The sequence below is a fragment of the Heptranchias perlo genome, chromosome 3 (assembly GCF_035084215.1).
Source record: "Heptranchias perlo isolate sHepPer1 chromosome 3, sHepPer1.hap1, whole genome shotgun sequence".
Classification (NCBI taxonomy): domain Eukaryota; kingdom Metazoa; phylum Chordata; class Chondrichthyes; order Hexanchiformes; family Hexanchidae; genus Heptranchias; species Heptranchias perlo.
This window is the reverse complement of record NC_090327.1, coordinates 43605364-43630828: the sequence shown is the minus strand read 5'-3', so window position 1 is coordinate 43630828 and position 25465 is coordinate 43605364. Positions and strand designations below refer to the sequence as shown.

At 42.4% G+C, this 25465-nt stretch overlaps 1 long non-coding RNA gene across 1 annotated transcript in view; it reads right to left on the bottom strand.

Annotated features, from left to right (window-relative positions):
* Positions 1 to 966: 966 nt before the first annotated feature.
* LOC137313096 (uncharacterized) overlaps positions 967 to 25465 on the bottom strand; it is a 113810-nt gene continuing 89311 nt past the window's right edge. The window contains exon 3 of the long non-coding RNA XR_010960985.1: positions 967 to 1754. This is a non-coding gene — a long non-coding RNA (uncharacterized lncRNA). The remainder of the gene's footprint in view (positions 1755 to 25465) is intronic.

Genomic DNA, 25465 nt, shown 5'->3' with positions numbered 1-25465 from the left:
TCTGCACTATTGTGGACAGTGTGCATGGCACCTGTTCCAGTACCTTGCACATGTGCTGCGGTCCCTCGATCATTCTCCTCTTAAAGGATAGCCCCTGGGGTTCAGCATCTGCATCCGGCTGAGCAGAGCCTGGAGAGGAGTGCGCCCACCAACGCAGACTCTCCGCAGCTGCTCCCCCCACCACTGTCTGCTTGTGCTCACTAACTAACTACTAGGACCCACCGAGGTGTGAGTATCTGTGCCGGTAGATGGCTCACTAAGATGTGACGGTGTGCCCTCAGAGGCTGGGAACTCCTCTGAGGAATCGTTCTCTGCCATCACTGCGGACTTTGAAGGGCCTGTAAGAGAACAGAAGGCAATATTAAGCATCATCACAGATGTGTCATGTTGCGATGAGCATATTGAGGTGTTCAACATGTCAAGCATTGTTCACACCAATTCATGAATGTTAATGTTGGGTCATCAGACGTTTGTGGGGTGCCAGTCTTGGCATCCCTGACGGACAGGCACTTGAGGGTGCGGCTAATCTCCAGGACCTCCTCCTCCGCCTCTGTGAGGTCCACTATTTGTTGTAGCCCCCCTGCAGTCCTCGTCCTCTCTCATGCATTTTCTCCTAGAGGGGGAGAAAGTACAGACGTGTGAGTGAGTGATGGTGAAGTGGCCAAATGATGAATGCATTGGTTTGGGTGAGGCTGACCATGAAAGATGTGCATCAGAGGGTGAGTATGAGACAGAGATATCACATTGGATCAGGATTGGGGTGAATGGCAGTGGTGGGGTCACAAATGGTGTAGGGTGTTTTGAGGTTGTTCTCACCCTATTGATCGGTGCAGATATCTGGTCCCCGGTCTAGCCAAGGAACACTTATACCTCACGGATCGGGGGTTCAGGAAAACGGGACTTATGCTAACGCACCCGGTGATAGATCATGTAGTCGAATAGCACAGAGAACACACAAACTCGGTGTTTGAATTGAATTGGAATGTTGGTTTTATTATACCATCAACACGAAAAAATAACGATGCAAACGGTCCTACAGAGTACATTGAGTTACACACACCCACCACAGTACTTTATCCTGGTAAACTTAGAGGTTGGTGGGGGCCCTGGAGACACCTATCACACGCACGTGTGGTCGAGGCTCACCAATCTTTTGCACTTGCAGGTCTGGCTGACCGGTTCTCTCTCATAGAGTTCGTTGGTTTCGCTGGAAGCTGCTCTCCTTCTTGGAGAGCTCGGGTGAAAAAAAAAAGAAAGAAGAGCAGGAACTAAGAGGAAGAGAGAGAGAGAGAGAGAGAGAGCGCAAGAGCTGGAAAAGAGATAAGAAGCAAGAACCAGAGACAGCAAAAGCAAGAGAGCAAAACAAGAGGAGCAGAACAAGAGACAGCAAAAGCAAGACGGCAAAACAAGAGGGAGCGGGGTTTCGAGCTTCCACTTATATACCCCTCTCTTACAATGGTCTTAGTCACTTAAATGAGGCACTTCCATGCCTGTTTTTAGCAGTTCTTACAAAGTCCTTAAGAATCTTTGATGGCTTTCGATGGTCTCTCATCATGTTGCAATTGCTTCTCTCGATGGGCCATTGTTCATTCCGATCGTTGAGCACTTGCCACACAAGGCTTCCTTTTCATCCCACATCCTAGGTGTCGATTGGTTTTGCATCAGAACCGAGGCATGGCCCAGCCATGTCTGGAGCAGTTGCCTCTCTCAATGACCAATTGCCTCTCGAATTAGTGCTGAGTGTTGACCACCTCCTGTAGGTTTTGCATTAAAACAGAGACATTTAAATCCAGACACTCCAGCTGACAGCCTGTCATGCGGGTGCGCAGTTTGCCCACTGTGCAGCTTTCATACGACAAACCCGGACACAAGCTTAAGGGGCACTAATTAAGTCGCGATCACGTGGGGAGCGGTAAGTTTTTAATATTCGAGTTTGCTGCACGCCCATTGACCACCCCCCACCCGCTGCCATCCCGCCGCCCTTTTAAAATCGAGCCCATTAGTTCCCATGTATCATTGGAATAACAACTAAGGTAAATGATCCACAATGTAGTATCATAGTGGCTGCAGATTGAATGTGCTGCATCCAACACTGTCCTGATCTTTACCTTGCTGCAACACAAATTGACCTTGTTGCAGTACAAATTTATTTTCCTACAGGATTTTCAGCACAGATTCACTGCTCTCTGTTATCTCCTCTTGGTTGTGCCTTGATGCTAAAGCTTTCTTCTAAGAGCTATTAGCAAAAGGGTGTACCAAAGGAAAAGTTTTATTTTTCCTTATTGTATGGACTAAATACCTTAAGCAATAATAATGGAGTACTCATCTTAATGTAAAACAAATGATTTCATGAAGAACACTACCAACATATACCACTGAAGAATGGCTTGAAGCTGTGTGGTCTTGCTGTTAAAGTGTAGGAGGTCATTGAAATGCAAAAGAAAGTAAGTCCTACTCATGGTTCGGTGAGTAGGCTGAGCCAAAAAGACCAAGAAGAATCCATGTTCAATCCCTGGTCTGTCTTGAGTTAGCTGATCTCTGTCATGGTGGCACTAGGGATGCCACAGTTAGCCACAGTGCCAACTAATTAGAAAGCAGAAAATCAGTGAGTGTTCCTGTTCCAGATTCAATGACCCTTGACAGAAGTGCACATTTGTTGACATTGTGTTAGAGCAGGGTCAGACTTGGCTGTGATGGTCCCATGATCAAATAGACTGCCAACAATTACATATAAATAATGGTCACTTGGACAAGATATCAGAAGGCAATTGCCAATTGTGGAACCATAAGCAAAGGAGGCAGTGACTTTGGTGGCGGGGTGGGGGCAGAATTACTAGAGAAAATTAGTGATAATAAAAGAAAATACATAATAGATCTTCTCATAAACAATGTCCCAACATCGCAAGTTGATTTTTTAAAATATTTGTTCTTAGGTGTGGGCATCACTGGCTAGATCGTATCTATTACCCATCGCTGGTTGCCCTGAGGGTATTTAAGAGTCAACCACATATAGGCCAGACCAGGTAGGGGTGATAGGTTTTCTTCCCTGAAGTATATTAGTGAACCAGTTGGGATGTTATAACAATCCAGCAGCTTTCATGGTCATTTTCTGGTGCTAGCCCACAAATTAGAAGATTTATTGAATTCAGTTTCACAATTTGCGTGCAGAGTGATGAACTTGCCACCTCTGAGTTGCTATAACCACTAGGCTACCATCCACTAATCAAATTTCTTAATCATTCTACAAGTCGATTCTTCCAGACATGTTTGGAAAATTACAGGTAGGTCTCATGCATACACCTGTAGATATGTCAGCCTGTAGTAAATGGCTATACTCGCCTCCATCCCCCCACCCCCCAACCTCCTCAGCTAATCCTTTATTGTAGATATTTTATTAATCCAATTGTTTAGCCGAACTACTTTTGACTGTAGACTCTGCTGGAATTACTTATTAATAATCTGATTATGAGATTTTATCTAATACCTTGCGATGCATCAGAACAGAAAATGTTAAGAGGGATCCAATAGAAGTTTTGAAAATTATGAATGATTTTTGGAAGGTAAATATTGCAAGATTGTTTCTACCAGTTGACAAACTGATCAGAAGGGTACATAGACTCAAAAGTATCCCCAGAAGAATGAAGGGAGACGCCAGAAGAATTTTTTTTCATACAGAGGATTACTAGAACATGGAATGCTTTACCACTAGTCATTATTGAGACAGAGACTATAACACCATTAAAGGGGAATTGGATAAATATTGGAAAATAAATTATTTGTATTTATATAGTGCCTTTCACGTCCTCAGAAAGTCCCAAAGCACTTTACAGCGTGTGAAAATGCAGGAACACATTAAGGTTCCAAAAATAATCCAAATGAGGGGCATCTCCATAACACAACTGGAGCTTCTGTATAGCAATTCAAACATACAACAAATATTTCCAACGTGCTTTCTGAAGGAGGAAACCAACTTAAAAATTAATAATTTTGATCCAGGGTGGCAGTCTCCTTCTTATTTGCCCCATTATGCTTCCTCTTAAATGCCCAAATACCTGCAGAAGTACCTAAGTCCCACTACATTTAAAGCCCCAAAGAATGCCTGTGTTTCATGGGCAGCCAGCAGCCCTTCCCCACAGTGATGCTCCCAGCATGTCATGTATTATGTCTTGGGACTTCCCAAAAATTGTATTTAAATGAGCTGATCTCACATTATGGTGTGTAGGTGCAGCCAGCGTCTGAATTCACAGCAGTGCCATTGCACCTGGGTCACATCATCAGCCTTGCTGTGTCTTTTGGCCTCCAGGCATTATTTTGCAAATAAATCTGACAATTAGCTTTAGCCTCACCGCAGCAGTCTGACAGTATGGTATTTATCGCCTCTTGGAGTAAATAGGAGAGCGTGAGGGACATCCACATGTGTCCATTGCATTATACCATGATTAAGGAGTACTTGTTAATCCTGTGGCATACTATCCCATTCACATCATATATGAGGATAGAGGTTGCCATTCACAGGAGACTTGGTTTACTTGTGAAAACTGCCTTTTTGCTGTGAACATGAATTAAAAGTATCATTAGAAAGCCCAAATCATAGTAAGGATACTTGATTTTGGCTATGAGGGAGACGCACTAATTGAAGGCAAAGTACATCTCCATAGAGAAAAGTAACATTGTAGGGAGAATCATTACAAGCTCTCCTTGCACAATTCCCAGTGACTGAAAGTATTGTTGGCAGAGACCTGTGAGCAGATTGGTTACCTCACCACAGGAGGCAGGTGAGCTCATTGTAGTTGAAGCAAAAAAACTTGAGAAAGTAATATGTCTTCAAAAAATGGAAATTCAAATGAATCTACAAATCATTAATATGAACTTAACAAATAGAATGAAAGGATTGGAGGGGTGCCCAAATTTGTGTTATGTCCTGGCAGCTGAAGCTCTGCTCCAGGAGTACGAATTCATAAAATTACCCTTAGCATGTTATAAGAAAGAACGAACTTGCATTTACAATGCGCCTTTCACTACCTCAGGATGTCCCAAAGCACTTCACAGCCAATTAAGTATGTTTGAAGTGTAGTAACTGTAGGGAAATACAGCAGCCAACTTGCACACTGCAAGGTCCTATAAACAGCAATAAAATAAATGATTAGATAATCTATTTTTTAAGTGATGTTAGTTGATGGATAAATATTGGGCAGGACATTGGGAGAATGCCCGCGCTCTTCTTCAAATAGTGTCACAGGATCTTTTACGTCCACCTGAGAGGGTGGACCGGGCCTCAATTTAACACCGCATCCAAAAGGCAGCATATCCAACTGTGCTGCAGTAAATGGACAGCCTGGATTATATCCTCAAGTATCTGGAGTGGGGCTTTGAACCCATAACCTTCTAACTCAGAGGCAAGAGCACTAACACTGAGCCAACCCATATTGTTGTTACTTAAAGGCAATGATTGGCCAGCTAAGTATCACTGAAGCAATTTGCATTAGACTGGAGTGTAAAAGGTTTTGTCAAAAAATTAGAAGGTAAAATAAATACATATTTCCTTGTTTGAAAGGCTAAAACTCCACCCATATTTCCATTAATTTCAATGATCTAATTGCATCTTTATAGAAATGTTTCCTGAACCTGGCCCAAAATTCACCAATGTGACAAGAATTTTAGGATCAATGTTTTAACAAGATTTTACAAATCAATATTTTTAGACCATAATTTCAGCTCAAGGTTAGTTAAAATTAATTTTCTCCCTTCCTTATGATTCCACAATCAATTAAATCAGATTGTTTAATGACGTTAAGAGTGTTAGCAGATTTAATGGCTGAAGAAATGCACTTTCGATGCAATAAATTTGCATGTGGTATACTTTCACCACTAATGACCAACAGAGTGCTTAGTAATGAAACAATTAAGAGTCACTTAAGCTCCTAGTGATTTTGATGTACAGTGGGAACACTATTCAGCTCTATGATAAATTCCTGCATTAACCACGGATAGTATTTAGCCTAAGTTGAATTTGGACAATACCATCACAGTATTTGCAGAAGCACAATCTAGTCAATGCAGCAGGAATTACATTTAAACTAGCACCCGATAATGATGAGCAACCTAACAGAAGGAAGTACAAATTTACAAAGTTCCTATTAAAGAACACCCACATTTTCTTAAAAGGCAACAACTATGCCACTTCAGACTCAACAGGCATGTCGAGAACAAAATATATAAGTTGCAAAGTGAATGAACACTTTTTTGCCATTTATACCACAATAACTGTTCTGCTAAATATGGTAGCACTCAAATAGGACCAGTTCGTCTAAGACAGGGTAGATTTTATGAATTAACACTGCTGGATTTGCACAAGAGAAGCACATGTTGGGAATTTGGGCATAGAGTTTTTTCCATCCATTCATTTTAATCTGAATTACGGTCCATAATAAAAGGGGATTGTATATGCCAGACCTCTAATTTAAAAGTACTGTACACTAGTGAGCACCCCATAATCTCAGTTTTCTGGAACAACCGTCAAAAATTGAAAAACTTTTAATTTGTAATAATTTTTTGACAAAGTTACCATATTTATGTTGAACGCTTGCAATGATTTATTGATTTTGCACTATCGTTTTAATGTTTCACTAAGATAGAAGTGGGGGAGAGCAAATTTTTCTCTCACTCTCTCCCCCTTCGATTCCCATGAATCACGTGCATTCAAAAAATAGTGCTAAATCAATTCATTGTTCATGAAATTGCATGTGTAGGATATGTTTGCTCTCATCAAGGTGAAGGAATCCAATGGTGAATAATGGAACATTCTCTGCATTTTGTCACCCAAAGTCAATCTCAAGCACAGTCGAGATGCAGAGTAAAATTCACTGGGGGTAAATTTTCAGTTTCGACAGTGGAGGAAAACTGGCAGTTGTGGATTGGCTAAAAGGCCTGCCCAATTGTCCCATCTATTGACTTCAATAGAAAGGAAAATTGGACGCCGAATGTGAAAATTACCCCCACTATGCTCGGTGCCTAGCAATGTATTTAGTCTTTGCCACTTCTCACACTATGTAAGGAATCTTACAACACCAGGTTATAGTCCAACAGTTTTATTTGAAAATCACAAGCTTTCGGAGGTATTCTCCTTCGTCAGGTGAGTGTCGAGATTCATTGAAAATTACCGCATATATAGTCATAGAGCAATGCCTGGTGATTACAGGTAATCTTTCCAACTGCCCGTTATCAAGGCCATCAAATTAATTGAATAGTGTTCAGACAGAGAAACCTTAGATACCCCAGACAACATAGGATGCTTAAAGCTAGCAGATAGAGGACATTTCACTTTCATTCCGGGCTGCAATTAGATCCAGATGCCAGAAATAAAAGGGCGACGTACTAATCCACTGCTGCAGTTAGTAAAAACATAAATGGGAATGAAGTTTTGGAACTAACTATTTCTTTTGCTTATGGCGCAGATAAAGATAAAGATAAAGGCTAGAAAATGGTTCGCGCCCAAAACCAGGTGCAAACCCAATGGCGGCAATGACCACCATGCTGAAACTGATGCGCAAGATGACCACACACAGAACACTCCTCCTGGCTCCATATGAAGCTAAGTAAAAAAAAATGTTATTTATCTTTTTAGGTGCAACCTCCAGCAGTTCCATCTGCCATGCGGAGAACTACAAATCAGCACAACAGCACTGAAAAGATTTTTGTGCCCCCTAAAGAACAGAAAGAACACGCAGGCACAATTTTTGGTGACTTAACTCCAATAGGCTGAAATCGCACAATGCAATATGAGTAACAAATGCATTAACATGTTCATATGAAATTTCTCTATCCACTATTTCAATAAAGCTTTAACCCATTTAATATATACAGATTAATGCCTTGGTTAAAATAACAGACAAAGGAATTTGATACGGATGCCTTAATGCTTTTGACCATGGATGAATCACCAGTGGAATAGTAGGTGTGTGTTGTAAAATTCGATTAATATTTACTGGAAGTGGAGGAGAAATTTCACAGAGCTTTAACTTTTTGGAGGTTGTTCATTAGAGTCCATAATGGGACATATTGTGCATGACCTGCCGAAGAAATTGGTTTAATGGGCCAAATAGCGTTTTCTTGTTCTATCCTTCCTTATTTTCTTAACATCAAAGCCCACAAAAAATAATTTACTGTGCAAATATAAAGTAATCTTAAGATCACAATTTTAAATATAATATGTGCAGATATATGAATATAGAGCCACAGATGTTACATGCCAGATGATCTTAATGCATTGGCATAATATTATAGTACTGGATAGTTTTAAAAGTTGTATTTTGGTACGTAGCTGGTGTATTTTCCTCGTCTTTTTAAGAAATATGCATATTATGAGTAACATTATAAAAATTATAGATAGCAAATGATGAATTCAATGGCATTAAACGAGCATTGTCTGAACCTCATTTAACTATTTAAAATTCATTCTGTGTAGACCGCAGTGAAATGCTCCCTTTTGAAGAAAAACATTTCTATTATGTTTGTCAGTTGCACAAAGCCCTTGGATCAGTGCACCAAACTGATTGTGACAGTGCTACGCTTCAAGGAATAGCCACATCATCAATTAGTAATAAACTACACAAGTAGTCAATTATTATTTTCCTAATTCAAAACTAATACTCTTATGCTTACGGAGTTTGTTGTAGGTTTCCGCCATCATGTGTATCAAAGATTAATTGATTAGCAATAATCAAGGTTTTTATAATATTGTTCCATATATGGATTTAACCACTCATGAAAACAATATATTTTAGTAGATTTGTATGTGATGACTCATTCAAGATTCTACTTTTGTTCTTTATGAATAAACCAACTTGGATCAGTAAACAACCACAGGAAGTTATATTTTCCCTTGTTCCATGGCAACATATTTTAAGCTTTATCTATACATAGGTACAGATTCATTTATTTGGACTCCTTAGGGGCCTGGCAAAGAGAAATCACGCCAATGTACATGAAAAAATTATTTAATCTGATCAGCCTTATGATTCATTAATCTTAGGTTCACCAGGATCAAAAATTTTAACTAAATATTAGGTTGGCCTCATATAGATTCATTATCAATATCAACGACGGCATTCCCTCTCAAGATTATGGAGAGAATTGATGATATTGCATGCTATGATTTTAAAAACCTCTAAAGACCCTCCAGAGCTGCATGTGTCACATTCATCCCAATCCTGATCATAATTGTTATTTTGTCAGTGCACATCTGAGGCAGAAGTTAAATCATATCTTTTCAGAAAAGCTGATTTTTTTGGCTTATCTCCTGTCAGAATCTCCAAACCATTTCATCCTCTAACTGAGCAAATAGTGCCTTTTACTTCCACACAAAACAATTGCCAGCATTCATCACGTCCTGATCTCCTCAAGGTTGACAGTGAGTGACATCTAAAACACAGAATTTCCAATGCTGCTGAAGTTCTGAATCTTTGATTCAGGGTTAAAAGACAAACAACTTCCTACCCAAACATGCCAGAGGTTCTTATGTAAAAGCCTGTCTTTAACACTTTGAGCCTCCAGTAAAAATAAAAGATAGTAAATAGTATTTAAGGAGTCCAAAAGTCATGAACAAGTTCTGACTGAGTGATGATTTTATAGAGCAATAATAAGCTGGCCTTGCATATTCTGCTTGTACCATAAAAAGTACCTATTTCAAAAAATATATTTTTGTGGTTAAACGGAGTTCCTCTATTTTTCTTCTCAGTCCCTCATCTCCTCAGGTCAAGTACCACTGCAGCTGAAAGTACGGGAGGTTGCCATGCATGTAAACCTCCACCAATACTGCTGAAGCTGGATACCACAAGCTACGGAGCATAGTCCCTCCCACAGTAGCAGAGCTGAGACTGGAAATTCAACAATTTTAGGGGATCAAACCTGCATTGCCCAGTTCTGTAGCACTGTATGTTGGCACTTCAATGTGCTATGCCACAAAGCTGCTGACCTCTGACCATTCTAAATATGTTTCATAAATTCAACTTTTAACTGAACTCTCATTTCATTATAGACAGAGCAGTAGCCAACAATGTAGTTTGTCAGTCTATTGTAGAATGTCACTTTGTTCTTTTTTAGTCAGTAGCAATACTCAAGTCCTTGATAGTATAAAGCAGAAATAAGCGACATATTTTGAGAACACAGATTGCTGTCCAGCCAAAATTCTCTCTCAAAGATAAATTCAATGCTAAAGTACGGTGTTCTGAAGATCATGTTTCCAATGCAAAATTATAATATGGTGAATCTATCATTTAAGACCCCTCTTACCCCTCTGGCCCCACAAGGAAAATGAAAAAAAGGAAAAACACTTACCTTTTTGGGCTTCTTCTGGCCACAGTTCCTCTTCCCATTAGCTTGGCTTGGTGAAAAAGCTACAATGGCAGGTTTCTGATTAAAATAGCAGTCAGACCCCAATGATGTTGTTGGAGCCCAATTATGTCATCAGAGCCCGATCTGCATATTTAAAGACGGGCCCACAGGTCCAAAGAGCAGAATTGGTGGAGATTTACATGCTCAGAGGAGCAGGCTAAGATCGGAGCCTGTGCGAAGACAGTGGTACCTTGACAAGTAAGTCTGATGGATTTTAACTGCTTGCCCGCTCGGTTTTCCCTTTATGTTTTTGATAATAGGACTATGAATTGTTTCCCAGAAGGATGACACAGACAATATGGAAGCACAGTGCATTTGGTAGTCCTTGGATTTAGGTTCTCGTCAATACTTCTTACATTCTGAGTTCCTGATCTCAGCAATGTGGGGGGGGGGGGGGGGGGTGCAGACCAAGTTGTCTGAATTTTTATTTTTATTGATCTTGTTATTTGTTTTCATTTTATTGTATTGGTGGTAAATATTACATAATGTACAGACTTCACTGTGCAATTAGTTTATTTTAATAGTTGGTGAGAAGTGTATATCCACAACTGAGGAGTCAAAATCTCCATGCACTCCATCTGCCAGGTAAAAGCACAGACCTCTATTGCTCACCTCCAGCTAGCTTTTCTTTCCTACTTTTACATTCTGCAACTTGTCTCACAACTGAAGCTAGCTAGGTCTTCATGTGTTCCACCTGCCAAATAGAAAGTTAGGCCATTGTCCTTCATCTTCAGCTAGAAATATTCCTTTGTCATTTCTTTGCTCCCCCCACCTCATTTTGTCCCACTCACTGGGTGCCATGCCAGAAGCCAGCACATGCCATTTTGACAGATAGGTGCCAGTACATAGTCAAAGTGAACAGACTATTGTGCTGAGAGGTCCGAGAGGATTACTAGCCACTCATATAGAAGCTTATTTAGGAACGTTATTGGTGATTAAACGAATTCATCAATATATCAGAAAACCAACATGCTGCACATGTCAATCTATGGGCTCGAAATGCCTTTGTGTTGCAATCAGATTTGTTGAAAGCAACTGACCCTGCAGTAGAATCTTAGACTGCCACGATGAAAGTTTTCCCTCTCCTGACTGTGGAGTTCCTAAGTAAAGTTGCCATGAGTGCACAAGACAAAGTTATTCAAAATTGAGCAGCAATTAGTATTAAAGTAATCATTTTACTTAAGAAGCTATAAGATTAATGTTCTGAGGAAATTTAAAACACACCAGGTAGTAGGAAGTGCTCCTTTGAGGTTGAATATGGGAGAATTTACATCCTGCAGTATAACGTGGATAAATATGAAGTTATCCACTTCGGAAGGAAAAACAGAAAGGCAGAGTATTATTTAAATGATGATAGATTGGGAAATGTTGATGTACAAAGGGACCGGAGTATCCTTCGACACCAGTCACTGAAAGCAAACATGCAGGTGCAGCAAGCAGTTAGAAAGGCAAATGGTATGTTGGCCTTCATTGCAATAAGATTTGAGTACAGGAGCAAGGATGTCTTGCAGTTATACAGGGCCTTGGTGAGACCACACCTGGAGTATTGTGTGCAGTTTTAGGATATACTTGCCATAGAGGGAGTGCAGCGAAGGTTAACCAGACTGATTCATGGGATGGCAATACTATTGTATGAGGAGAGATGATCATATTGAATGGCAGAGCAGGCTCGAAGGGCAGAATGACCTACTCCTACTCCTATTTTCTATGTTTCTATGTTTTCTATGTTTCTGTCCTCACCTGACAGCCACATAAGTACTTCCAGCAAGGGTCTTGAGAAAGTGATTGGGAGTGGGAACCCTGATCAATGTGCTATTATCCTTAGTCTGGAATGCAGTTGCTTTTAAGTAAAACAAAACCTATTCATTCAAAAAGGCAGTTGCTCTGAATCTTCATTTTTACCAATCAAAACAATTCCATAGAATATTGTTTGTTATTTTTTGCTATTTTTAACATGTAGGGGTAAGTTTCTCAAATCCGTCAGATATTGATTGGCCTCACCTCTTCAGAGAAGTTGACCTCTAGGGAACATAGCGAACAAGTTAAGCGTTGGGACAGAAGAATGAGGCTCTCTGGTTCACTTTATTTTTATTCGTTCATGGGGATGTGGGCGTCACTGGCAAGGCCAGCATTTATTGCCCATCCTTAATTGTCCTTGAGAAGGTGGTGGTGAGCTGCCTTCTTGAACCACTGCAGTTTATGTGGTGAAGGTTCTCCCACAGTGCTGTTAGGAAGGGAGTTCCAGGATTTTGACCCAGCAACGATGAAGGAACGGTGATATATTTCAAGTCTGGATGGTGCGAGACTTGGAGGGGAACGTACAGGTGGTGTTGTTCCCATGTGCCTGCTGCCCTTGTCCTTGTCCTTCTAGGTGGTAGAGGTTACGGGTTTGGGAGGTGCTGTCGAAGAAGCCTTGGCGAGGTTGCTGCAGTGCATCCTGTGGATGGTACACACTGCAGCCACAGTGCGCCGGTGGTGAAGGGAGTGAATATTTAGGAAGGTGGATGGGGTGCCAATCAAGCGGGCTGCTTTGTCCTGGATGGTGTCGAGCTTCTTGTGTGTTGTTGGAGCTGCACTCATCCAGACAAGTGGAGAGTATTCCATCACACTCCTGACTTGTGCCTTGTAGATGGTGGAAAGGCTTTGGGGAGTCAGGAGGGTGAGGCACGGGTGAGGATCTTCTCCTCCTTATACTAAATGCACTGTGCCTGTATTGGGCATTAGAGAGATTTGGAACTGCACCTCATTACATTATAATCACCGCTTCAGTGTTTTCTATTCACCAGCAGGCAATAAGAATGAGGAATTCAGAGTGATTGCCCATAGTAGAGAAACTGTTGCTAAAGCTAACAAGGTATTAGAACATAAGAACATAAGAAATAGGAGCAGGAGTAGGCCAATCTGCCCTTCGAGCCTGCTCCGCCATTCAATAAGATTATGGCTGATCTGATCCTAACCTCAAATCGAAATTCATGTCCAATTTCCTGCCCGCTCCCCGTAACCCCTAATTCCCTTTACTTCTAGGAAACTGTCTATTTCTGTCTTAAATTTATTGGATTGTTTAAATAGAACAAATCAGTATAAATCAAAGGACACCATTTTGACACCTTTCTGGTTGCTGACAGACGGCATCTAGAGTACTGTGCTCAGTTTTGGTCCCCCCACATGGTGGGTGATATAGTGGCCTTAGAAAAGGTCCAGAGGAGAGCTACAAGAATGATTCCTAACTTAAAGAAGCTCAGCTGCTCAGATAGACTCAAGGACCTTGGTCTATTTACTTTAGAGCAGCGTAGACTTAGAGATGACCTGATAGAGGTCTATAAAATAATTAAAGGGCTGGATAGTGTCTCCATTGATAGATTATTCCAATTTAACATGTTAGGGAGGACCAGGGGACATGAGTTTAAGCTATGGTAGAGTAAGAATAGACTGGATGTTTGGTGGTTCTTCTTTTCCCAGGGAATTATGAGCCTCTGGAATACATTGCCGGCTGGTGTGGTGGGTGCTGACTCTCTGCAAGCCTTCAAGAGGGAGCTGGACCAGTTCCTGACTGGGGCAGAGATCACATTATATAGAAGGTAAATGGCTTTATAGATAAAACTTGGTCAATGTGATCTCCTGAACTGGTTTTGATCACCTGAGGGGGTCGGAGAGGAATTTTACGAAGTATTTTTTCCCTTATTGGCCCTGGGTTTTTTCTGTTTTTTGCCTCTTCCAGGAAATTACATGGCTGCGGGGGTGGGTGTGAGGGGGAGGAGGTCGGGGGTGGGAAGAAGTGTTTAACCACGATGGTCCGGCCATCATGGTGTGGGACAGGCTTGATAGACCAGCTGGTCTTTTCCTGCCCATCAATTTTACATGTTCTTAGATGCATATAGTCTCTCCAGAGAACCAAAAAGATGAGAATACACTCTCCTTAGAAAATGACCATGGTTGGTAAGTGGGGGGAAATGATCCAAGGAGAACAAGCTCAAATGTACAGATTGATGCTGATTTTGAATCAGCGGCATGGAATAATGGTCAATGAAGATGTCCCAGTACAATTACCTTATTCTAGCACATTCTGAGTATATATGTAGAATTAAAGGATCCTCTCAGTTATTGTTGAGTAGAATAGTGCTTTTCTGCAGAGAATAATTTACCTACCTCCCTCATTTCCATCCTGTGTATGTCAACTCTTTGTGCCAATATAGAGTTAGCTAGTAGTGAGAGACACGTTAATCTGGAGCCAGAAAATTAGCAACTATATTTATGGTTTTACAATTTCATAGAATGGAAGTGTTTGAAATTCAAAACAAAATAACAAAATCTTCACTCTGTGTGATCTGAAAGGCACATGTGCGCAACTGATTGCCCCCAGTACATTTAGAAAGCCTATTATTTTTTTAAAAACTCATATTTACCTTGATGTTGCCAGCAAGCTGGAGAAACGGATATAATGGCCTGACAGGAGCAGCAGTTACTCGTGACACCCAGCCTGACATTGATGCCAGACTAATGTCGGAATCTTTTTCCTTCCATTTGAAATTTGTCTGCAGTCATTGTCCTGGTCACTGGAGTCAAAGGATAACTGGAACAGCCACACATTATTTTCCTGCACCTCAAATTGGGATATCATGTCACTGTGCTTGTCGAACAGTGGAATAAGTTTTGCCAAACTTGATTTGTTAATGAAATTGCCTCCTTAATACCCAATTTATAGTATAGAATCATTTTTAAAGGCATATTTGCCTCTTTCCTCTTAGAGTGGGGCAGTTTTATCAGAAGGGTGAAAACATTAGTAAAAGAAACATGCAGCTTGTTTGGACAGTTACAACTTTTTAACAAGTATTTGTCCCTAGAAATTTTGGAGCTATAAAGGCAGCAAACCAATAAATGTGTTGAGGTCTTTGGTCATTTAAAGTTATGACTGCTATTTTTGGCCAGCAGTGCACTGTCATGGCTCATAATAGCTTGAAAGCAAACTCAGGAGCAACTTTTGCACCTGTAACTTTCTCCATCTCACAAAAAAGGTCAGTTTTTTTTTTAAAAGTTAGTAGAAAATTATAAATTGTAATGAAAACCATGATCTGAATGATGTGTTTCCTCAGCTTCCATGTGCCACTAGAAATAGGGAGTTACATGCATTGCAAATGCAAAACTTTAACCTCAAGGTCACTTACCTGTCCTGGAGAGCTCTGGTATTTGCTGGATAACTCAGCTGGTCGCTGCTGATGGCACAGGCATAATTTTTGAAAAAATTGCCACCAGCCTAAAGATCTTTTCCCAGGGGAGTTGTCTGAGTCTCTCGCTGCAAATTTCCTCGGGGGTTCTCCCTACGGGCCACCGTGACATCGCGAGAAGATCAGCAGAAACTTCGTTTACAAGGTTTCCCTCAATCTTTCACTGAAGTTACAGTGGCCGATCATGAGAACCTGCAAGGAGTTTCCTGGTGCCCCATGAATATGTGAAGTGATCAAATTCTATCAAGAAGGTACTGTTTGGCGATGTATGGTGCCTTATCTACTATTCCAGGTAATTACCAACAGCTGCAGCCATTTGTAATTTGATTTCCTACCAAATGGCAATTTGCAATTTAGCGAAGTTTTCTGAATAGCACATGCACATATGCACATACTAATTTATAGTAGCAAGCTTCCAAATGAATATTTAAACAGCATGCTGCTATATTTTCACGTCAGTTAAACCTTTCTGCACATTTGTAAAATTTCCACACACATGTATTCATGGGAAAATGACTTTTGCCAATCTACAATTGCTTTGTTAATAGGGCCCTAGTCAATAATATTATATTTAAACTGGTTATAACTATACAATGATTTTTGACCATCCTAACATTGCATATACAGTGACAGGATTCTGGCTTTATTGACAATACCTTGATGAAGATACAGCTATGTTCACTTCAGTATGCGTCCCAGGAACAAGGAACGATGTATCCAAAAATCAGTAGGTTGGGAGAGAGTTAAATATTGTCATCCTTACAACTAAAAGCAAAAGAACTAGAATATAATAGGTCGGAAAGGGTTAAAGTAAGGTGTCACATCCAAAGCGTTTGCTCAGCCCTAATTACACGTTCACGGATCTCAGTTCAATCCCCTTGATTCTTCATTTGACATCTCTGTGCCTTTGGCTCTGTATGACACACCACATTGTTTGTCAAAGTTGTTCACTTGGGATATGAAGGTTTTATTTTTTAATTGGCTCTTGGCTTGTCTAATGGAGGCATCTTGAGACAGTTCTGACTTGAAACAGTGCCACAACACCCTTCTAATCGATGCCGCAGTACCCGTCCTTCAGAGCTACCTTTTTTGACATTCATCATAGAATGATATCACTCCTAGAGAATCAACCTTACTACAGTGGATGATACAGTACTCCTCAAGTACTTCATCGTTAAAACATTTTTGTGGTTTCACACCCCGCAAGAGTTCCAAATGCTTTTCTATTTCTACAATCTAATCTACAATGCTTAGTTTCCTGAGCCCATAAAAAGATTATTACAGTTACCTCCTTAATGTTTTATTTTCTGTAACTAAAGAAGTGAAAATATATCTGAAACCACTGATAGAATTATGAACAGTTTATATAAACCTATTTCCATTTTTAACATTCTAATCAACACCCCTCCCCCCCAACATTGGTTTTACACAAAGATAGTCAAGACCAAGTTCTGTCTGCAGGTCAAACAGAGTCAGAGGGTGAGAGAATAATTGGGCCAAGGTGGAGGAAGGGGTGAGGGAGGAGGGGAAGAGGAAGGGAGGATGAAGGGAAGGAAGGGACTGGCAGGGAGGGGGAGAAGGAGGAAGTAAAAGGGCAAGAGGGAAGAGGGGCAGGAGGGAAAAGAGAAGAGGATGATGGAAAAGAGGCTGGGAAGGAGAGTGGGATAGGAGATGGGGAAGCTACCTCAGTTGGGGGAGGCGGTGAGAAGAGTACCTCAGCTGAGGGGGGGAGGGAAAGTACCTCAGCGGGGGGAGGAGGGGTTGGAAAATTGCCTCAGTTGAATGTGGAGGGAAGCTACCTCAGTACCTCAGTGATGGTGATGGCCTGATTTTCCAAAAAATAAAAAGACCTAAAAATTCAATGGCGCCACACCCATTTTTCAGGTGCTAAACGGGCGCCTAAGCATCCAATATGGTGGGCAGGACGTGCGCGCTTATTACGAGCTGGAAGTGCACCACCCACCAACTTGGCATAAGCAAAAAATTAGGCCTCCAGGGCCCATGCCTGAAACAAGAGTTAGGCCCTTTGCATTTGCAAATAAGGCTAACGTTAGCAAAATTTAACAATGAAATCCGCAATGACCCTGCCACCTATAGGCTTAACAAATATTGCAGGTATATGATGACACTTTCATTGAGATTTTCTACATAACTAGGTTGACATAAGAGTTTTCAATGCACTTTGAAATGGAATGTTGTGACCCACCTACCATTTTTAATAAATAATAGATATAATATGATCAGCAATAAAAACAATTGTAATGAGTATTCAATGTTCAAAACTATTGTAATCAATTAATATTTTACTCCACGTACATTTATAAATAAACTGCTTTTGTTCTAAACATGAAATCTGACTTCTCAATCATGTAGCGTCGACATGCAATAATTCAGAGATAAGAAGTCAAGGCTGGAAGAAGCAATCACAATTCACTGAAACTAAAGCAATACAGCAAAAAAATTCAAAACTTGAAACAGCATTGTATCTTGTTGCAAAAAATAGTGTAAAAAGTCCTTTGAACTAAGTTCACAACCACCAAGTGCACAGGAGTTCACTAGAATTCAGGAAAGAAATTTTTAAAAATTGCACTTACATAGCATTTTTCATGTCCTCGGGCCATTCCAAAAATTCTGGGGGTAATTTTGACTTTGGTTGATAGTGTGAAATGGGCGATATCTATTCAGCCAGCCGTTATACATCTCTCCCAATTTTCATTTGGGAGAGATGTATAACGACCGGCTGAATAGATAGTTTGTGATAAGTACAGCCTGCAGATATGGACCAGTTAGAACCACCAGAACAATTATAAATCAAAGCAGATTCTCCAGAAGTCTGAAAGCACTATAAAGAACAATTACAATTATATAGTGTACTTGCAATAACTGGCTGAGATGAGAAAATGAAAGTTAAAATGTTTTTGTACCTAATATGGAGTCAGGGGAGAGAGCCGTACAGTAACTATGCAGTTTATTAGAGTTCCAGAAGAATGAAACTTGACCAATGCAATGCAACTGTAAGAAAATTGAGACCGTTTAAGTGGTCCAAAATGTTTTGCCTACAACCAGGAAGATATCAATGGACTGGTCAGGTGGGCAGAAAAGTGGCAAATGGAATTCAATCCAGAGAAGTGTGAGGTAATGCATTTGGGGAGGGCAATCAAGGGAAGGGAGTACACAATAAATGGGAGGATACTGAGAGGTGTAGAGGAACAAAGGGACCTTGGAGTGCATGTCCACAGATCCTGAAGGTAGCAGGACAGGTAGATAAGCTGGTTAAAAAGGCATACGGGATACTTTCCTTTATTAGCCGAGGCATAGAATATAAGAGCAGGGAGGTTATGCTAGAACTATATAAAACATTGGTTAGGCCACAGTTTGAGTACTGCGTACAGTTCTGCTCACCACATTGCAGGAAAGATGTGATTGCACTAGAGAGGGTACAGAGAAGATTTACAAGGATGTTGCTAGGGCTGGAGAATTTTAGCTATGAGAAAAGACTGGATAGGCTGGGGTTGTTTTCTTTGGAACAAGGGAGGCTGAGGGGAGATTTAATTGAGGTATATAAAATTACGACAGGACTAGATAGAGTGGATAGGGAGGCCCTATTCCCCTTAGCAGAGGGGTCAGTGACCAGGGGGCATAGATTTAAAGTATCCGGTAGAAGGATTAGAGGGGAGCTAAGGAGAAATTTTTTCACCTAGAGGGTGGTGGGGGTCTGGAACTCACTGCCTGAAAGGTTGGTAGAGGCAGAAACCCTCAACTCATTTAAAAAGTGAGCTCTTGGATAAGCACTTGAAGTGCCGTAACCTACAGGGCTGCGGACCAAGTGCTGGAAAGTGGGAGTAAGCTGGATCGCTCTTTTTCGGCCAGCACGGACACGATGGGCCGAATGGCCTCCTTCTGTGCCACAACTTTCTATGATTCTACAGCCAAGAGGCAGGAAAGAACTGGAGAAATATGTCACTGAACTGAAAAATTTATCAGCTATATGAAATTTTTAAGAACTGCATGAATCTTTGATCGGATTTAGGATCATACGTGGAATTAGAAATGACTTGAGGGACTCTTTAGAAACAGATTAAGATTTATCAAAATTGCTGCAAATTTGCAGAGCAACAGAGTTCTCAAAAGATCACATTAGGGCTATTCAGAACCTAGCCACAGTTCATGTTCTAAGTAAAAGGTGAGACCATAGCCCATCCAACTAAGACCATCAAAGAAGATACAGTGATACTACAGCACAAAGTATCAATACACTGGGCAGAAGCACGACATTTTTCTTCTACTGTTCCTGCTTTTGATCAATCTTTCAGGAATTACAGAAGCCTATTCATTTTGCTTTGCAATATTATACTGAGAATCAGAGGAAGATCGAGCTTCTCACTAAAGAAGGCACGGCAGCTGGCAAAACCTAGGAAATCATCAAGTCAATTATTCTTTGAAGCAGAACAGGTGAATGTTCTTAGTGGTGATCACTACCTCAACGATGTGTATTCCTCTCTGTATGTAAGTGGAGACCAGCTAAGTTTCAATCAGACCGGTTAGACGCGGCCCGTGGGGGCGGTCACTCCAACTGTCTGCCTCTCTTCCGCGGCATTCTCCGCGCCCGGGTGGCCCCGGAGAGGGAGCACGCGGTGTCTGCCAGTACGCTTGAGGCTTTCCACGACCGGTGGGCACCGCAGGGGCTGGAGTGCATCCTGGATCCTCAAAATAAAATTATTATTTGACACTGTTATTTGGGTTTTGATTTGATTTAAATAAAACACACCCTACCCCCCACCCCTGACTTCTTATAAAAGGAAAAAAAAAGTTTCAAACAGACTGCATGCAGCCCTCAATATGTACACAGACCAGTAGTTGGGTCACCTGAGCTCTCATGAACCTTTCTTTTCAAGAGAATCATCTGTGCCACCTGTACTTGAAGGGGAATGAAGAGTGGAAAGATGGCTCTAGAGAAACCAAGGCTAACATATGCAGGCACGGTTCATGTCAGCCATGCACCAACCATAGGCAAAAACAGAGCACAGATGCAGTGAAGCTTATGCTGCAAACAGAATTATTATTTAACATAATGGAATCAAATATTCATGGTTCTTTTGGCACACCCTTCCTGTAATTTTGCCAGGACTGAGAAGGAAGGACAGGAAATTACACCAGGGCCCAAGTACGTCATAGGAGGCACATGTAAATTCTTTCTTGGGAGGAACGTGGCAACTTCCCTGCAGTGTTACACCAGACATGTTGGGGCAAGCAGGGTCCCTAGATCACCCCAGCAGCCGCCAGTCACATATAAAACAAGGGATCTCCCCCGTGGCCTGCGAACTCTGGAGGCGTCAGTGGCAGAGGTCGCAAATGACAATTTCCAGATCCTGACACCCACACCAGGATGCAGCCCAGCCGCTCCTTGTGGATTCAGCTCCACCACTGATACCTTGGAGTAGAGCTTCACATTTGGACTGACAGGGGCAGCCATACATACAAATGACTGTTTTTTCCATGATTCCAAGAATAATTGTCAATCGCTGCATGCTCCATAATTTCCTCCTGAAAAGCAGCCTCATGCATCACGATGGCAAAGGAATGACAGAGTAAGAGGCTGAAGTACCCATGAGGAATTAGCAACTATACCAGCAATGTATCCTGCTGAAGAATTCAACAATTTTTACTACCCACCCGCCCCTAGCCCACTCGTTCTTGGGAGTTAAAATTACCCCCATGGTCATGTAAAAATGATTGTGGCCTCAATTGCCATTGTTGTTTCAGATACGCCTGAACTGGCTCGATATTTAATTCCATTGACAATATACCTTTAATTTCAGAGGATTAGGTCGTGCACTTTGAGAAGGCATTCATGCTGAATTCTGCTTGCAGTTTTGTTAGACCAAAGCTCAAATTTAGTCAAATAATTAGAAGTGAAAATCCTTTGTCTGTGATGGCTGCAAAAGACCACAGGTCAGCTAGACTGAGATCTGGCCACTATCTGCAGCAGGATAAAGTCCAAAACTGAGATCTGCCATTGTGAGTATTAGGAGAATCAGGGCACTGCAAAAGAAGCGAGCATCGGTGCTTGCTTCTTCCATGCTTGACCTAGAATCATTCCACTGGAACAAAGTGGAAAAACTTTCCATCTCCTGAATCACACAGCACAGTAAAGATTTAATATAGGCAACTCAGTATCATCCTTGAAAAACTGACCTTTTGAAGGAGCTATCCTCCTGAGACTGAAGTGTTAGCAGCAGCATGATAATCAACGGGAAAGATTTCCTTCGTACACTTTGTGAAGCAAAATCGTAACTGTTTTCTCTATAAATAGCATTGGTTACATCCCTCCAATCCAAAAAAACATCCATTAACCACTATTCACCATTTTCTGTCCTTTAACCATCTTCCTATCCATACTGCCACACTCCCATTATTACCATTTACCTTAATTTTATCAAGAAGCACCTTATCAAACACTTTTTAAAAATCCAAATCCTCTGCATTTCCTCACAGCTTGGCCCCGAATCTTGCAGAAGGACTGAAGAAAGTCCTACTGTTGTATACCTAGGAGTTCTGAACCATAAAGGAGAAAGGTTTAGACACAAGTTTAACTTGCATTGGACTTTACCGTCATTGAGATATTTTTAAATGCTGAGAGATAAAGACAATGGAGACAAAGGGCCATGATTTTTGCATGGCGGCGGGAAGTCAGTGGCTGGGTGGATTTGCGTGTGGGGAACCTAGAGGCAAAGTGAGCGCGTTTAATCTGCGATTGTATTGCGTTTGCAGTCAATTACCTTCGCTCCCAGGTTTCGCACCTCCAAGCTACGCAGCGGGCCTACTGCGCACCCCAATGATGTGATTTAAAGTCCACTATTTAAAGGGCCAGTCCAAGAATAGATTTTGAAAGAGAAAGGAGAAGTGGAGTCCAGGAAGGCAAAGGCTGCCCCTAGACTTAATGATGCCTCCCTGGATGTACTGCTCGCTGCAGTGAGAACCATGAGGGAGGTAATGTTTCCAATGGATGATAGGAAGAAACCTGGCTCTGTAACCAAAAATGCTTGGCTGGAGAAGAAGTGAGCAGCATCAGCACAGTGCCCAGGTCTTGAGTTCAGTGCAGGAAGCGTTTTAATGACCTCACCAGGTCAGGAAAAGTGAGTACAGTTGCTGATTCACCCACATCCTGTGTTGTTCAACAACCCCCATCCCCCCCATCCCCCTCCCCATCATTCTGTGTTGGCACGACTACCCCATCACAAAACTCCTCACGCCCAGTTAAGAGTCAGCAGCAGTAAGCATCCCTCACTATCTATGCATTTGCTCAACTGCCCATTTATTCACCCACCACTGCCACTCACCTCAATCCTGATGCAATGTAATGTATCTGTCTGATAGTCACCCTCTGATGCATCTCTTTCATGGTCAGCCTCACCCAAAGCAATGCATTCATAGGGTGAATATGTCACCTTCAGTCACTCACAGGCCTGTTCTTTCTCACCTAGTAGGAGAAGAGAGTTTAAAAGGAGGGAGACAGAAAGCAGGAAACTACAGGCCAGTTAGCTTAACATCTGTCATAGCAAAAATGCTAGAATCTATTATTAAGGAGGTTACAGCAGGGCACTTAGAAAATCTCAATGCAATCAGGCAGAGTCAACACGGCTTTGTGAAAGGGAAATCGTGTTTGGCTAATTTATTAGAGTTCTCTGAGAAAGTAATAAGTAACGTGGATAAAGGGAATCCTGTGGATGTGGTGTTAGATTTCCAGAAGGCTTTTGACAAGGTGCCACATCAAAGGCTACTACACAAAATAAGAGCTCATGGTGTAGGGGGTAACATTTTAGCACGGATAAAGGATTGGTTAGCTAACAGGAAACAGAGAGTAGGCATAAATGGGTCATTTTCAGGTTGACAAGATGTAACGATTGGAGTGCCACAGGGATCAGTGCTTGGGCCTTAACTATTTACAATCTATATCAATGACTCGGATGAAGGGACCGAATGTAAGGTTGCTAAATTTGCTGATGACACAAAGGTAGGTAGGAAAGTAAGTTGTGAAGAGGACATAAGGGGCATAATTTTAGCACCTGCTATCGGGTGCGTTCCTTGCGGGGGGGGCTCCGAAAATCGGAGAATCCCGGAGTGGGTCGGGAGCCCGGCTCCAACCCGCCCACTTCCGGGTTCCCCACTGACGCGCCGGCGTGCGCGCGCAGCCCCCGCTGGTGGGAATCCCGCAGGCAATTAAAGCCAGCGGGGTTCCACTTGAAGGTATTTATTTTGCTTGTTCAGGTCATTAACTGACCTGATTAAGGGATTATGTGAGGAGGGGTGGGATTTTATAGGAAACTGGGACTGTTTGCCATACTGGGGGAAACACTCCCAGTTCAAATGGACCTGTTGCAACCATCAGCCTGTGGCAGCTGCAAAGGTCCATTTGACAGGTGGTGGGGGGGAGACCCTCACTCATTGCAGGAGGCCACTCTGTCACTTGGGACAAAGTTTGGCCTCCACCACCCTCCTCCTGACAATCAAAGTCACCAACTTACACATTTACCCCGGGGTCCAGAGACATGTACCTACCTTGCGGACCCCCTCAGATGTACATCTTCCGGATGGGGGCCGCCGTAGCTGCAGTCATGACCTCCTCGGAGGGCGAACAGCATCACCAGCCTCACCAGCCTCGCCATCCACGCCGTCCACCTCTGACACGTGGAGCTCCACAACAGAGTGCTGTGACACATCCAGCTGTACAGCAGGAGGAAGGGGAACCGCAGAGAGAGATGCATCGCAGAGGGCACTACCCTCGCCACAGGGTCCACAGACCGAGGCTCAGCTTCCTGGACCTCTCTGAGCAGCAGTGCACACGGAGGCTCAGAGTCACTCGACATGTAGTCATGGACATCTGCAGCCTCCTTCATGCCAAGCTGCTGCTGGCTGGCCCGAGCACCATCTTCTAACCTGTCGCTGTCAAAGTCACCACTGCCCTCAACAACTTCTCCTCCGCATCCTTCCAGGGTGCCACCGGGGACATCGCCGACGTCTCTCAGCTGTCTGCACAAAAGAGCCCTGCAAATACACCTACACCCACTCTGCACTGACACAATGGGTGTCATCAGTTGTGGGTCTTCATAGTGATCCTCAGGAAAGAGCATTATTGCACAAACCAGACAAGATTCGCAAAGACATGGCAGTAGTGGTGCCAATATAATATGTAATGTGAGTTGGTCAGAAATTCAATATAAGTAACAACCATGACAAACCCTCAAACACCCTTGTGCATCCCCTTCATGCTCACGACACGTTTGCCTTACGCTGCCTACTGCACATATGTGATGCATGCCCTGTGGCTGCAGCACAGGTAGTGGCAGGTTGAGTGAGGCTGACCGTGAAAGAGATGCACGAGAGGGTGAGTATGAGATAGAGCCATGAGATTGTATGAGGATTGGGTGGAGTGGTAGTGGCGGGATGAGTACTGGCGAGGTGAGTAAGTGCAGGTAAGATGTGGATGAGGTGTGAGTGGGTATGAGGGGTGATGTGACAGAATAGTGTTGGCAGTGCAGAAGGAGATGTGGGGTGGGGGCGGTGATGTGGCAGATGGAGTGTAGGGGAATGAGTAAGTGTACTCACTTTGGCTGACCTACTGAGATCATTCGACCGCCTCCTGCATTGTATGCAGGTGGGCGATATGTTGGTGGTGCAGGTGACCTCCTCTGCAAACCTCGAGCCAGGCCTTCCTGGTGGCAGAGGCGGGCCGCTTCCTCCCGCCCGCCGGGGGGAAGATCTCTGTCCTCCCCCTCCTCCTCACCCCATGTATTGATACCTGTGATGTGGAGATGCCGGTGATGGACTGGGGTGGACAAATGTAAGGAATC